The sequence below is a fragment of the Dermacentor andersoni genome, chromosome 1 (genome assembly GCF_023375885.2).
Source record: "Dermacentor andersoni chromosome 1, qqDerAnde1_hic_scaffold, whole genome shotgun sequence".
Taxonomy (NCBI): Eukaryota; Metazoa; Arthropoda; class Arachnida; order Ixodida; family Ixodidae; genus Dermacentor; species Dermacentor andersoni.
Window position 1 is genome coordinate 392,861,212 of NC_092814.1, and position 17,161 is coordinate 392,878,372.

Here is a 17,161-nt window from a genome sequence, read left to right on the forward strand (position 1 = left end):
GACAGCGTAATTGACTTCGACTTCAGGTCGATGATTGCGCCGTGTTGGTTCAGGAAGTCCATACCGAGAATGAAGTCTCGTGAACACTGTTGGAGGATAACGAAGATGACAGGGTAAGTCCGGTCGGGAATGGTTATTCTTGCCGTGCACATTCCAGTCGGCGTTATGAGGTGACCTCCAGCGGTCCGAATTTGTGGACCTTCCCATGCAGTCTTAACTTTCTTTAACTGGGCGGCGATGGGTCCACTCATGACGAAGTAATCGGCTCCTCTCGGCTACTGGCCGTACTGGCTCCTGTCGGCTAATCGGCTACTAAAGCGGTGACTGCGTGACTGCGTGGTGGTTCTTTGGCTTGCGTTGCAGTTAGTTCTTGGCATCGGATCGCGGCTGCGTCGCGTTGACTTGTGGCTAGTACATGGCGTCGTCAGGTCGTCTTTCGTCGGCGTATTCTTTGCTTCCAGACTATGTCGGGATGGCGGCGTCTAGTTGACATGTCGTCTAGACAGGATTTTCGTCGTATTCGTCGGCGGCGGTGGATCTTCATCAGTTCGACGAACAGCAACTGCAGCTCCATCGGTTGCTGCTTTTAGTTTTCCGGATATGGGGCTCGCAGAGCGGCCCCGTGCTGGGCCAGTGTGTGGACGGCGCTGCGGCGACAGGTAGCGGCCTGGTGACGGTGAACAGGACGGTCGTCGTGGGCTCCACTGAGCAGCGGCCAGGTAGTCGGTGAGGTCACGAGGGCGTTCACCTTCCCGACGGCGCGGCGCGTTGACGGCGAACCCTCACAATTCCAGGTAGCGGTATGGGCGTCGGCGGTACACATGGTCGGCTTCACCGCAGTTGTACTAGAGCGGGCGGTGGTCGGGGGCTCGCCAAATGTCCGTCTTCCTCGCGTCGCTGGGCGACGGGTGGGCTTGCTGGAGGCGGCGTCGGTGGACGATGGAATTGCGGCGTTACAGGGCCCTGGCGTTGTCGCGGAGGGGGACCTTGACGGCGGCCGACGGCAGCGTAGGCCATCGCTTCCAGCTGAGGTTGCGGGGATCGTGGTTGCACCTCAGGGACTCCAAGCGATCGCTGAACTTCTTCTTTGACGATTTCGGCGATTGAATCCACATGGGACTGCGACCTTGGGTAGAACTACTGCAGCTCCTCCCGTACGACCGCTCTGATAATCTGGCGCTGATCATCGGTGGCCAGTGATTGAACTCCGGCATAGTTTGTAGAGTTCGTGCGGCGGTCGAATTGCCGGTTTCGCATCTCGAGTGTCTTCTCGGTGCTGGTGGCCTCGCAAAGAAACTCGTCGACGGTCTTCGGTGGACTTCGTACCATTCCGGCAAAAAGTTCCTCCTTCACACCACGCATGAGTAGGCGGACTTTTTTCTCCTCGGACATTTCAGGGTCGATGTGGTGGAATAGACGGCTCATTTCCTCCGTGAAGATCGCGGTTGTCTCATTAGGTAGCAGTACCAGTACCCGGGTTTCTAATAGCGCTTGGGCTCGTTCTCGGCGTACGACGCTTGCGAATGTCTGCAGAAAGCCGCTTCGGAACAGGTCCCAGGTCGTTAAGGTGGCTTCTCGGTTCTCGAACCAGGTTCTGGCAGCGTCTTCCAATGCGAAGAAGACATGTCGCAGTTTGTCGTCACTGTTCCACCTGTTAGATGTAGTAACTCTCTCATACGTCTCAAGCCAGCTTTCCGGGTCCTCAAACGTTGAACCGCGGAACGTCGGAGGTTCCCTGGGCTGCTTCAGCATGATGGGGGACGCTGGGGATGCTATTGGGGTGGACTTGGTAACAATCTTCTTGCTCGTCTCAGGCAAAAGTCTGTGCTCCGGGGGCAGTCCTTGCAGCCTGCGGCTACCGCGCTGGTTCTTGTTAACGTTGGTGATGTCTTCCGCGTTCGGGCTTGGGTCACGGCTTTGTGGGGGCGTCCGGTACATGAACGCAAAGCACCTCCACCAGATGTCACGTGGTAGTGACTGTGAAGAAAGCAGCCAAACTGGGAAAGACGAAACTAGTGTTTTATTGGGCGAACTTGTGCCCTCAAAAACAGGCTACACTCAAAGAACGGCGACAGCGGCGAACACATTCGGTGATCGTGGAAAATCTGATCAGCCGGTCAAGCGCATCGGTTTTTATAGATCAGTTGTGGAATGTTCCAGAGTAATCGCTGGGACCCCCATGCCTTCCACAAAGTTCTACGCCATTCGTGTCGCGCATACATGCAATCAGTTTACACAAGGTTCGGCGACAACAGACAGCGGATAGAAGCATCGATAACATTCTAGAAACTTCCGATACATGTAGACGCGTCCTGCGCTCATCGATGACATTTTGTGGACGGTAAAAGCGCTCACCCGTAAAACATAAACGAGTTCACGTGTCAATATCTTCAACTTGGTCGTTAATGACGTGACGCTGTTCGGCAGGGACGTGGTACGCCCTATGACACAACGGCTTGTGTAAACCGGTGTCAACGTGGTGCTGAACCTCCGACGCTCGACCCAGTTGCGGCTGGGAAACGCCAAACGAATTTCTTAAGTGGTATAGAAGCTGAAGAAGCCCGGAGTTTTCGGCAGAAATTAGTGTATGGGCGATGGAAGGCGAGAACATGTCACTCGATGACTCTTCAATAGCTGAAAGGGCATGTAGATCGTCGCAGTCAATATGGCAAGAGTCATCTGGCACGTTAAAAAAGAACGAAGAGTCAATGTGTTCCACGCAGCCGAGACATCCACCGACAAGCAATGTTAAAGATGCAGAACGGGGATTGTATACAAAAAAATATTGCTGTGGCCGGCGTCCATGTCAAGCGTTGCAAAGGGAAGTGTAACACCTTTGCGACTTGTGAGGATGTGAGATGGTGTGAAGAAGATTGTGGTATCGGTGAGGCCACCGCAGATGACTGGGACAAGGGCAAAAGAGCCAGGCGGAATGTCGGCGTCCTTGCGCAGGACTAGTTAGGCGACCGATAAAGAGCTTCGTGGAATGGCGCGTCCCAGAGCGGCGAAAATTCCACTCCAGCACGTGCGCGATGGATGACAGCGTTATGACGGGATAGGAAGTCCCACCCGAGGATGACGTCCTCTGAGCAGGCGGAAAGAACAATAAACTCGACAATGTACATAATGCCTTGTACAAGCACACTGGCAGTACAGGCTGCGATAGGTGTGAGTCGCTGTGCGCTTACCGTGTGAAGCAACAGTCCAGAGAGCGGCGTGGTCACCTGCGCAGTGAACGACAGAATTGCAGCGTCGAGAAAGGTGGCTGGGGAGGCCTACGCACTACCTGCGCATGCGCGCATGAGGCGCAGCTAGAGGCTGCACTGCCTGTGCATAGGTAAGAGGCGCGGCCACAGGCTGCTGGTGGTGAGCGACAGGAACAGCTTGAGCGACCTCTCCGGCAATGACTGTGCGGAGCGTTGGTGGCAGATGAGAGGACGGCTCTTGAGTGAAGGGGACCAAGGAAAGTGGCTTCCTCGCGCGCGAAGTCTTTGTTCTGCTGAATCAGTAGAGTGTGCTCGGGAACACCAACAAGATTCAATAGGGAGTCGGCGTTTGACGGAGGCTGCCGAGTGAAGGTGCGTTGCTTCTTCAATGCATGGTAGCTCTGGCATAAGGTGGCGACCTCAGAAACAGTGCGCGGATTCCTGGCCAGTAGCATCTGGAATGCGCCGTCATCGATGCCATTGAGAATGTGCTGAATTTTGTCAGCTTTGGGCATGGCGACGTTGACAAGTTTACAGTGGTCAACGACTTCTTCAATGTAGCTCGGGAAAGTTTCTCCCATCTGCTGTGCGCGGGATCGCAAGCGCTGTTCGCCGTGCAGTTTGCGGGCAGGAGGTTGACAAAACGTTCAGTGAATGGCGTCTTGAAAGTGGACCATGTCGGGATGTCATTTTCGTCCATATGGAACCAGTATTAGGCACCACCGGTAAGGTTACAGGCAGTGGTGTAGCCCGACATTTCGCTCGAGGGGGGGGGGGGGGGAGGGTTCACGTTCCAGCTTGGCTTCCTCCTTAAGAGGAAGCCTTAGCTCGGGTGCAGCTATGTAAATGCACGTAGGAGGTTAATTCGTTTTTCTCGGCAACCACTGCACCTAATTTGACGAGGTTTGTTGCATTTAAAAGGAAAACCTAAATTATACTGACTTCTGGTTTCGAATTTTTAATTTAGGTTGTCGATTCTTTATTAAAAATTGGCACAGAATCGCAAATTTTCAGAAAACGAAGCTATCACGTTTAAAACTGTAACTCAACAATGAAAAATATTATCACAATTCTGTGAATCACATCTGATAGTACATCTACAGCGGACAAATTTGATGTTACAAATGAATCTAAAAAAACTTAGCTTTATCGAAATACTTCTTTTGCAGAACCCTTGTACACCACGTAAGAATTCACGTAAGATACAAATTGACATACCAAATTTGTCCGCTTTGACTCTTATAATAGATGCCGTTCGAGGAAACGTGATATCTGTTCTTGATGCAGAGCTGATGAGTTTGTAAACGTGTTTCTATTTTTTCGACCTTTCTAATTTTCAAAATATTTTAAACAAAATTCGGGCCCTAAATTGACATTCCGCTTTCAACAGATACTAGACTTTAACTTTCTCTCTCAAATGCAGCAAATTTCTATAAAAGCGATCCAGGGGTTATCTCAGAAAAGCGTTTCTGCGTTTTACATGTATTTCAATGGGCCGCGTCGGAGTTGGGCCTGAGCTAAAGCTTCCTCTTAAACAATTTGTCGAGGGATCAAATACATGAATAGTAACTGCATTGCTATTGCCAAAGATGCTGCAAACGAATTCCTGAACGCTAGGCACTGTCAAAACAAGTAATTTATGTATTTTTTCATAAGAAGATATACTGGTATGTGCCAAGAATTGCGCCCAAAATAACTGATATCAATGCTTCCATGTTTTTGTGTATTCAATAAGTAAAGACAATATCATACGACCTTTAGAACTCTTATCAGTTCGAAACCAGCAAAGCAGTGCATGCCACTGATATGAAAAATGTAAAAAGCGTGAAATGAACAAGTTGAGGACGAATCTGTTTATGAAACTTTGGCATTCAAGAACCTTGTTTACATTTTTGTACATATGCAACGGCCAGTGAAAAATCTCAATGACACTGTCATTTATTTCAATCTATTACGCAGGAGCAGCTGTCGCCGGTCGTGTATCGTGAGTAATTGCACCGAAATTATTCTCTCAACAGAGAGCACGTTCATAAAGCCGTTCTGCAAACTATACGAGGGTCAGTAAAATGAAAGTGAGCGAATGCGAATATGTGACAACAAACGGGGAACTTTATTTAAAAGTAGTCTCCATGAGTATTTAGGCATTTCTCGCATTGACTAACGAGTCGGGTGATTCCCGCTTCATCAAACTCCTTGGGTCGCTGCTTCAAAAAATCTGCAACTGACTCTTTCACGTCATCGTCCGACACGAATCTGTTTCCCTTGAGTTGTTTTTTCGTTTGTCCCAAAATGTGGAAGTCGCAAGGCGACAGGTCTCAGCTGTATGGGGGATGTTGCAGTGTTTCCCACTTGCACTTTGCTAGTTTTGCATTAAACACATCAGTGACGTGCGGACGGGCATTGTCAATGGAACAATTAAAAATTATATTGTAGGGTTTTACGTGCCAAAAGCACTTTCTGATGATGAGGCACGCCGTAGTGGAGGACTCCGGAAATTTCGACCACCTGGGGTTCTTTAACGTGCACCTAAATTTTGGTACACGGGTTTTTTCGCATTTGCCGCCACCGAAATGCGGCCGCCATGGCCGGGATTCGATTCCGCGACCTCGTGCTCAGCAGCCCAACACCATAGCCAGGTCGTGGAACAAGATGACCCCATTCGTGAATTTTCCACGTCGTTTGTTCTTGATTGCGACACGCAGCCGATCCGGCGTTTCACAATATCGAAAACGATTGATAATCTCTCCGGCTTTAGCAAATCCTATTAGTAATGGCGCCTGACGATCGAAAAAAAAAAAGTCAACAACACCTTTCTGGCGGAAATGACGACCTTTGCTTTCTTTGGGGGTGGTGAATTCGAATGTTTTCACTGTAAGCTTTGCCGTCGTGTTTCAGGCTCGTAGCAATGGCACCATGGTTCGTCCCCGATCACAATTGCAGACAAGATGTCGTCACCCTCATTGTGATACCGGCTCAGATGAGTCAAGGCAGCGTAGAACCTTCTTCTGGCGGTGGTTCAAAATCTTGGGCATCCATTGCGCACACAAGAGCCGATAACAGAGACGTTAATGAATTATGGTGTGAACCGAACCGTGTCTGATGTTCACACGCTCTGCCAGTTCATCGATGCGTATCTTCCGTTCTTGTCTCATCAGCGCATCAACCTTAGCAGTTTTGTGGGGGGTGATTGCACGATGGCTTTGGCCCGGTCTTGGATCGTCTTTGCAACTTTTATGTCCTTCTTTCAACTGTTTGCTCCAACGCTTCACAGTGGCCAATGAAATGCAATGTTCAACGTACATGGCAGCCATACGGTGACTAATTTCTTTTTGGGAAACACCTTCAGCTGTCAAAAACCTCACGGCACCACGCTGGTCAACTTCTGGAGCGTGCATTACCTCACGCAATCATGTTCAACCCAGTGTATGAGAGCATTAAAGAACATTCACCCTCACACCTGCGCGTCACTTTTGTAAATGAGAGATGCCTGTGAGCTATACGCATACCTCGCAGATAATGAACCAAACCATTATTGCGCGGGGTGGTTTGGCTCACTTTCATTTCACTCGCCCTCCTTCATTAGAAATGCGAATATACAATGGAATATACAAATGCTTAATGAAGGGCAAAAAAGTCTCACTGGAAAGAAAGTTCACTGCACGTATACACAAAACCGCGCAACAAGATATTTAAATATAGGTGTAAGTCTCCAATAATTCTAAGTATCTAAGAAAAAAGTCACTGTATATAATGCGTCAGACAAGGCAAATAAACATGTTGGCCAATCGCAGATTCACAGAATCCTAGATCCCGCCCCCATTCGATCAACTCCACCCGATGTATCGCGCGCGACGGAAGGCTGCGAGCTTGCTCCCCGTTTTCCTCCATTGCGCACCCAAGACTTAGCCGCCATCGTCAGCTCACCCATTCCACCCCCAACCCCTACTCTTCCACTCGCACATGCAGCATGCGGCCTGCAGTCACGACGTTATCGCCCTTAGACTTCATACGAAACATGAGGGCGACGGCGACAGCAGGAATGCGTCTGGAGTGTTGATATAATTCCTATCGCAATAACATAATAATAGTATCCGGCAACTGAAGCGTGCCATGGTAGATTACTTTCCGCAAAATAAGAAGTAACAAACTGTCACTATGCGACAATTCGCTGTGCCGCAACAACGTATACTTTTTTTTCCTTTTGTGGGGCGGGGGCACCGAAATGAAAAGAAAAACGCAAAGGAGAGTGCTTTGGCCACATTCCAATGCCTACTTCGGGCACCTAATTCGGCTACCGAATGAATATCGAACAAAACGTGAGACGCTTGTATCACCGAGAACCATACGCATAGTGCTCGGTGCCCTACACCAGCGAGACAAGATTTTCCGGAGAGGTCGCGCTCAAGCGAACGCGATGCAATCCATCGAGTCTTCACAGTAATGGCGGTGAGCGACCATTGTTTCTTTTTCTCGTCTGCTAGCCAGAAGGCGTCCAAAACTGCCAGGCGAAAATCCACTCGGTCAGAGAAAAACAAACGCGCACCGAAGTGCGCAGCGCGGTGGTTGGGGCAACACGAGAAAAACGCATGCGCTCTGCTTGGCTCTGGCAGCCCGCGGGTACGGTAGCGAGAATTAAAAAAAATTTAAGAGGCTCAATGTGTCCTCACGAATAAATGTCAAAGTATAAAAAATAAATAAGAACGTAGTTACCCTGGCTGGCTTTAGAGTCTTGACATGGATGCTTTGGCGTAGGTGAAAAAGAAATGTTGATATTTTTTATGTGACATGACGGAACAAATGAACCACCACAACGCTTCGTCTCATCAGATCTAGCTGCGTGATTTGTGAACTTGTCTGATATTGTGTTGATTTGGCTTGTCTCGCTGTATGTTGCGGTCTAAGACTTTAGAAAATCAATGCACCTTTGGCGTTAAATGTTTATAAGAACATTAAACCCACAAACTTGTGCAATTGAATATCTGAAGCACAACTTTGGAAATGTCAATGCACGTTTCGCATCAATAGTTTATGAAATGTTTATGCCCATAAAGTTTCGGAATTGAAATCCATGCGCTCCTTAGAATCCGCGCAATTCCGCGGCGAGCCCGTTCGCCATCAAAACGCCCTTGAAATTTTGTGCTCCGATGCGGCTGCTTGGCGTTAAGTGACTCCCGGTGCATGGGCGTTGCCGCGAAATCCAGCCAGAGTCCGCAATGTTCGCGGCGTGTTTTCGAGCGTGAAAAAGACATTCTATACACAATCCAGAATGATTTCCGGCGCCGGGGGTTGCTTTGGTCGATGGTGCGTGGACAGCACGAAAAAATTTCGGGGGCGAACGCTGAAGCCTCATAAGCCCCCCCCCCCCCCCCCCCCCGGCTACGCCCCTGGTTAAAGGTGAAGTTGGTAAGTTCCGCGGTGTCGTCCCACTTGTTATGTGCGCTCACTCGTTCATAGGATGTATACCAGTCATCATCATTTATTTTCCCTTAAAGGCCCCGATGGGGCATTACATAAAGAGGGGGGGGGGGGGCAGCAGGAAACATTGCAGGGCGTGTTATAAAAGATAACGGTGAACAAGAAGTAAAGACCGAATTAAAGACTAACTATATATAAGAAGAACCGCATACAGAAAATATATTGTTAAGGGGCGACAGGGGAGAGATTTCTCTCCTGACGTTCATTGACTGGTGATTCAATAAAGTTGTCTCTTCCTTCCTGAAGGAAAGACCAAAAGCACAAGAAAGCATTTAGGTAATAAAAAGGGTTGTAAGGCTATCTTTTAATCTTTAGGGATTTCTATCATTGACAATAGACTCAGGAAGTTGCTTCCAGTCTTCAATAGTGCATGGTAGAAAAGATTGATTAATGGATTTGGTAGATGCGTAGAGTCGTTTTAAACTACAGGAATTCAAAATACGGCGGGAAGTACCATTAGGAGGCAGCAGGAGAGCACCATGAATATCCGGAAAATTATAGTATATATTGTGGAAAAGGAGAAAGACGAGTGATCCTGGGGCACACTGCTAAAACTGGAAGGCCTAAGGATGATTTGATATTGGTAACACTAATATTCCTGTCATATTTAGAAGTGATAAACAGTGATAAACCGTAAGGCTCAGCTCCAAATTCATTCTAACGCGCCGATGAAATAAGCTTGATGGGGACTCCAGACGGAGGATGCATATTCCACGTCCTCCACGTATGTGTCATCCGTACCACCGAAGACCTTCGCATCACGTTGCCGAGAAACCCCGGTGCAGATGACAGACTCCGGCGAAGGCGCTGACAGGTCTGAGTTGTCGGTCATGATGGGCGGAAGCATTAGCGTTCGAAGCGCCAGGGTGCGAGCGACGGGGGAGCTCCGGCAACCTGCACCAATTGGTTCCAGCACGCTACGCCGTTCCTTCCAGGACGCTATGAGCAGGAACGGTGAGACAGCGTGAGGCACCGTCTCGAACAAAACCACCGACCGGCAGCGCGAGCAGAGTATATATATATATATATATATATATATATATATATATATATATATATATATATATACAGGGCGTCCCAGTTAACTTTAGCCCGAGTTCAAAAATATGCGAATGCAACGTAGCTCTACAGAACCGAGGTAATGTCTGCCGTCGCTTGGAGACGCTCAGATTATTTTTTTCATCAGACCTAATTACATAATTACTCCTAATTAACTAGGCAACTTCTCAGGTATTATAATTACATTAAATGTGTGAATGAGAAAATTGTAGTGAAACATGAAAAACTCCCGATACAGCTTTCTGTTGCTCAATACGTGCTACATAAAAGTGTTTTTCCGAGCGTGAAAGCAGCCCGCAAATGCACGCAAAATTGCCGCGCGATTGGCCGCTAGAGGCACTTTGCGTGTATTCGCGGGCTTTTTCGCGCTCAATAACACTTTTATGTAGCACGTATTCAGCAGCAGAAAGCTGTATCGGGAGTTTTTCATGCTGTTCTCGAAGATTGTCATTGACAATTTTAATCTAAATATTGTTACGAATGATGTTTAGTCACAGGGTGAAACGAGGTCCGAGAGGGAAGCTACAGGCCAGGCCCAGCCGGCGCAGAGTACCCCGAGATCACGCGCGCACACTCTACTTCTTGTTTCTCTGCCTCAGTCGCGCAGTGCTGCGACATTCTCCCCGGGCGCAGACGAAGCTCACTGAGCGAGTTAAAGGGACCTGTGATGGTACTGCTTGAGTCTGGCCACGTGAATACCTTGCGACGCCCGTGAACGCCGATTACTTGCCGTCACTTTGGCGACGACATAGTTCACATCACTCAAGCGGCTGAGTATAACGAATGGTCCGGTGTAGGTGGCGAGAAACTTGCGGTACAATCCCTTTTTGCGAACAGGTGTCCACAACAAACATAATCACCGGGAGTAAAGCTGACGGGGATATGCCGCGCATCATAGCGAATCTTGCTGTTGCCTTGTGAGGACAACATCCTAAGATGCGTCAGTCGACGTGCTTTCTCAGCACGACAGAGTTCGGGCGATGGAAGGATCTTTTTGGCACGATAAAGGTAGAATAGTGTCCAAAAAGCTCTGGGGAGCGCGTGCGTACAGCAAAAATAACGGTGCATATCCAGTAACTTCGTGGTTGGCACTATTGTACGCGTACGTTACAAAAGGTAAGACGGCGTCCCAATTCTTGTGGTCAGCAGCAACATACATTAATAATGGTGTATGCACACGACGGACGGCTCCGCGCAAATCTGTGCCGCGGACGCTTATTCCGCCGCCCGTCCGGCTGCGAAGCGCATCCAGACGACGGACGGACTGAGTAGACGACCGCGCCGGAAAAATAAAGATGGCGGCTACGCCCGAAGCGACTGCCGTCCGCCTCGAACCTGTCAAGTCGTCGTCGTCCACTGTGTGGCCCGTAACTTTCAAACTGAGGATTGTATTTGGTTTAAATTTGTGTCCAGAAGCTTCGACAGCAATGTATTCGTGATGAGTGGACACCGTTTCCGAAAGCGATACTCAGATTCTCGGCGTGTAGGCTTAGAGTGGCTGTATTGGCTGAACATGGCCTCGAAGATGTTGCGGCGGCCCGGGCGGATCTCAGTGGCCGTAAGTTAATATAATTGCTTGTTTTTACTCACTCTAGATGGCGCCATCGGTGTAACAAAGACTTTGTCATAGGTGTTTTCACTCTGAATGAAAATGGAGATCGAAAGGAAACGACGGTTGGCCGCAATGGCTGTTGTTTTGTCCAACGTTTATAGATACTTTTTTAGTTCCGGAACTGCGCCTTCCCAGGCGGGCGTGATTTCTTCCTAGGCGCTGAGAGGGCGCTGCGGTCGCGGGTTGCGCGGTGCCGGCGGCAGCATTGACGGCGTGTGCCCATGGTGTGCCGGTCGGCTGAACTAAAAGTTGCGGCACAGTTGCGTGTTTTCTGTGCACGATTCTTTTAGCCTGCGTTTGTCTTCACCCCTGTGCGAGAACCTTGACCTTGCAGTGCGCTCGGTTTGTGGGGCTATCGAACAGTGCGGCCGCGGACGGAAGCATTTCGTAACTCTGTCGATACGCTGTGTTTTCTCTGATGTGCTGGGCTTAGCGCAATGCCGACCTGCTACGCACCTGGCTGTACGAGCGGGTACAAAAGCAACACTCAGAAGCGTCACTTTTTTGCACCGCCATCGGATCCGGAACTTCTCAGCAAATGGAAAAGAGCTATTCCCCGCGCGGACAAAGAGCTGAGCAAAACGTGCAAGGTTTGTGACCTTCATTTTGACGAAGCGGACATTTCGAAGACGTTTAAGCATATTATCAAAGGTGAAGTCGTCGAGATCGACCGGGCGTACTGGGCATTGAAGGAAGGTGCAGTCCCCGTTAACTTTCCCAACCTTCCCAGTTACTTGTCGAGAAAGCAGACTCGGCGGCGGTCTCCGAAAAAGAGAGCTGCAGCATCTACGCACGATGTGACCACAAACGAAGCACACTTGCCCACGGAGCGACGAGAGGAGCTGACTAACCAAGAGGCGCCTGTTCCCCTGCAGTGCACCGATTTTGCTCAGATTGTCGAGAATAGAGCGACAGTTCGGCTCCCAGCCAACTGGACAACAGCAGTACTCGAAGAAGAACCAGGGCAGCGTCGGCAGATTGTTTTTTACGTGGCCGGAATGAAAGCGGGGGCGTACACAATCCTGAAGAGCGTCGTTGTGCAGGACGATATCACCTATGTTGTCCACGCAAACGGGAGGCTGCTCCGACAGTCGTCTTTTGATGTAGAGATTCGTTCTCTGCAAGATCTAGAAGCCCTGCTGCAGATTGTACACAACAAACAATTTTGCCTAGGCTGCTCTTGCAGTGATGTTGCCACCAGCAGAGCAGGGGTGAAAGTTGGAAGCACATTGTTCCACAAGGACTGCTCAGTTTTGACGGACGCAGACAAAGGTGTCTGCAATATGTGCGTCACTTTGATTAAGAGCCTGAAGAAGAAGACATCTACGCCAGCAAGGAGGAAGGTCCCTGTCGCAGCTTGTGTGCTGAGGAAGCGATTGATTCGCGCCACTGCAGCACGTGAGCGCAAAAAGCGGGAAGTGAAGCGGCTCAGCGAGAAGCTGAGGGACACGTTCACAACATCCCTTGACGAGCTTGTGCAAGACCTACCTGAAGTACAGAAGGTCGCCATTCGCACAGCAGTCATGCAACAGGCAGCAAAATCAGCCCGCGGCCATAGATACACGCCTGACTGGATCATGGTGTGCTTGCTTTTGCGGCTGACAAGTCCAAAGTGCTACAGAACACTATCAGACATGAAGCTCCTTCCCCTCCCTAGTGCAAGTCGCCTTTTGCAGCTACTGAAGGGGCTGCCATGTGAGTATGGCTTAAACAAATTTGCCCTTGAAAGCATCAAGTTACATATGACTGGGAAGCCAGATCATCATACGTACGGAACCATAATAATTGACGAGGTCAAGCTCAGGGAAACAATGGAATTCAACAGAGTCTCCTGCAAGTTTGATGGTTTCGTCAACTATGGTGACATCGCCACAGCAGACACCAACAAATTAGCAGACCATGCTCTGGTCATCATGTTTAACCCCATGTTTGAGTCATGGGTTCAGCCTATTGCAAGTTATGCAACAAAAGGCGCTGCACCAGGATGGGTGTTGGCAAAAATGGTTTTGAACACGGTGCTGGAGTTAAATGAGCATGGTGCTAAAGTGGTAGCAGTGATCAGTGATGGTGCAGGAAACAATAAGTCAATGTGGACACATCTTGGCATCAGTGGCAAACTCGCTGGTGCCCAGTGCAAAATTGCACACCCATGCATTGATGGTGCATTTCTTCATTTTATGTGTGACGTACCGCACATTATCAAGTGTGTCAGAAATCACATGATGAAGCACAAGTACGGGCAGGTAAGTGTACCCATGCTCTAATCAAACCATTTTGTTAATGCTTGGAATACCTGAACTTGCTTACAAGCCTTCCAGTTATCGCATTAATGTGGGCCGTCTGCATTGCAGATTGGGGAGCACCAAGCAAACTACCAGCATTATGAGCGGCTGTTTGAAGCAGAGAAGAAGGCACACATTAAAGTCGTGCCGAAACTGACGGAGTACCATGTGAAGCCACAGAGGCTTCAAACCATGAATGTGCGCCTGGCCACTCAGGTAGGATATTTGTGACGCCATTTTGCAACTATAACCTCTTCTAGAGGCCTTCACCTCTCTTAGTGACTGGTGTCGGCATTTTGATGTTACGAATTGCATGTGCACTGCTGTACAAAATAAATACTGCACATCAGCACATTGCATGTGCATTCATTCGCATGGGACAGGCTACGACTCATTGTGCAGGACTGTGTGTATTTGCAGTTGTTTGAAGTGCTAAAAAATGCAAAAATTCTATTTCAGCTTTTCAGCCGGAGCGTTGCTATAGGACTTAGGGTTTACCGGCAGCTAAAAGTACCTGGCTTCGCAGACAGCACTGGAACGGAGGAGTTTACATTGCTCATAAATGACCTTTTTGACATACTAAATGCGAAGGTTCCTCCGGCTGGGATAAGGAAAGGATCCCCCAAGATTCAGGTAAGCATACTAAAGTATATATACAAAAAGCAGGAAATAAATATGCGAGCCTTGCAGCGGTAAAGCGGAGACCGGTGTTTTGAAGTGCGACTTAGGCTTTGCAGTCTCATTAATTGTTTGTTATTGCCGTTTCTTGTATTGCAGTTTTTGGAGGATTTTCTGGAGATGATGAATCGGACAGAATCAAAGAAGAATGTAAGGATCTTTGCATCTGCTCAAACTGTCGAGTCCATCCGTGTCACACTGATGTCCGTCCTGTCGCTAATTGAATTTCTGCACAGCAAGGGCGTCAACTATATTCTTACGGCGAGCTTGAATCAGGACCCACTTGAGGTAACTAAGTTGAAGCGCTGCTGCATTTAATGTTGTTAAGATATGTCTCTTTATTTCTTTTTAGAGATTCTTTGGTCTTTTGAGATCCTTTGGAGGCGATGAAGACCATCCGACGGTGACGAAGTTCAGCCAAATATTTAGGATACTTTCACTATACACACCTGTGAAAATGGCTGTCAAAGGGAATTGTGAGAGAAATAGTGACGGTAGTGACCGCGTCCTCTTAAGTGCAATTGAGAGCCTTGGTGCAAAACGTCAAGACGCACTCCGCCAGAAAAGTGTGCACAAAGAGCATGTGTGGAAGAAACTCATGTCCATTCCATTCACGCAACTGTGCTGTGCGGCTGATGACCATGGCTACAATGCTCCTGCACCAGAAACGACAGCACTATATTACTTGGCTGGCTATGTTGCTTCTAAATTAAGAAAAGCCACACGTTGTGAAAACTGTGTGAAAGAAGCCCTGGGGTCACAGGATTCCCTTCCTCCTGAAGCCGTGCTCGTAATTGAGCGTGCTTTCGCCACGGGAAGCCTTGTATTCCCCTCAAACAAGCTGTTCACCTGTATAAGCTCTGTGGAGCACACGTTCAGGCAAGTGTGCAAGGGGGAAACATTTGGGGACCTTTTCTGGGACGTTTTGGATGCCCTCAATAAGAAAGGTACAAGTATTGTTGGCTGCCCAGAGCATGCTGAGAAGTTCACAGCTGAGCTAATACATTTTTATTTGGTGACCCGCATGCACTTTTTTGCACGACTGAAGTGCCATGAAAATGACAGTGCGGTTCGTGCACAAAGGGAAAGAAAGAAAGCAAAACTTGTCTAGATAGAACCGTGACCGCAAAAGTTTCACCAAGGCAATGTAGCTTGTGAACGCCATTGTTAATAAAGTTCCTCTTTTTCCCATTTTGAAAACAGTAACTGCATGGATCATGCTCATACAATCGCTGTGTACTGCGTGTGCATCGCGATACACATGTATTGAGCAAGCCAATGTCGAATATTTCTTTAAAGTAGAATGAGCGTGGAGAATTTCGGATGGAAGAATACAAGTTAGCACTCGATGGTTGCGAGTTGCGCAGTCGCTGAAACGGGGAGCCAGCTCTTGAGGCGCATAAATTCAGCTACGTGGATCTCTGCGCGTATCATAAAGAAAAGAGTTGTTCCGCACGGCTGTGAGGAAATATCATACGTGCTGCAATACATTCGCGCGATTGGCATGGGTAGCGAATTCGTGTGCACGCTTGACAGCCACTGATGCGCGAACGTTCATTTAAAACGCTGTTATTCTTGATATTACCGCCACCGCTCAAAATACCTGGGCGTACACATTACTCCTTGCACAATACGGCCCGTTTCAAATAAATCGCGAACTGGAATAGCCGCAAAAAAATGCCGAGCAACTTCCCGAGAACAGTTATTTCTTCTGCAGTAGACGGCCAGAATTGGTGAGAACCTGAGATGCCGCAGCGGAACGCTGCCTGCTAGCAGACGACGCTCACTCTCCTAGCGCAACCCGTAACCGCAGCGCCACGGTGGCGAGAATCGCGACAGGCCGCTTTTTCTCTATGGGCGAGGCGGAGAGATACGGAACTAAAAAAGTATCTATAAACGTTGGTTTTGTCCGAATTGGACACGAATGGTGTCAGCAGCGATGAAGCTGTTTCAGAAAGATCACAAAGCCGCGCTTGTTGCCAGACTGTAGAGCATGCTAGGCTAAATCCACAGCATTCGACCCACAAAATCCGGATGCGAGAAATAGCTCGGCATTTTCCGTCCGTGGGGGTCGCGGACGACGCGCGGACGGCATAAATCCGTGACGCGTAGTCACGTGATGCGCAGTCCGTCGCGAAAAAGACGGATTTCGTCCGTCGTGTGGATCCACCATAAGGGTTCGATTCGTCCGCTCCGTGAGGCCATTTGTTTGCGGGTGGTAAGGAGTGGAATGACGAGAACAACAAAGCCGTAAAAGTTCCGCAACGACGTCGGCGGTGAATTGCCGTGCACGGTCACTGATGACAACATGGGGAGCGCCGTGACGGAGTATGACGTGATGCAACAAAAGTGAAGAGACATCTGCTGCAGTGGCAGATGGAAGTGCCGCCGTTTCCGTGTAGCGAGTAACATAATCTACGCATACTATAGTCCAGCAGTAGCCAGCTAACGTCTTTGGCAGCGGGCCAAGCAAGTCGATGCCGACTTTTTCAAAGGGTAACGTCGGTGGCCTAACTGGTTGTAAATAGCCTGCTGGGGCCGTCGTCGTTTGCTTGTGGCGCTGGCAAACAGTACAGCTGGCGACATACTGTTTCGTTGTTTTCCAGAGCTTGGGCCAGAAAAATCTCTAAGTCGGTGTAGTGTGCGTGCAAAGCCAAGGTGCCCGGACGTGATGTCATGCATAAAACGAAGGACAGCAGGGCGCAGGTTTTCGGGCACAACTAGAAGCAATGGGGGACCACCAGCCGAGTAATTTTTTTTTTTTGTACAGCAAACCATTACGAAAAGTAAACGGTGTTGTTTCTGTTGGCTCACGTACAGCTGCCCGTAGGGATTTCAAGGTACGGTCG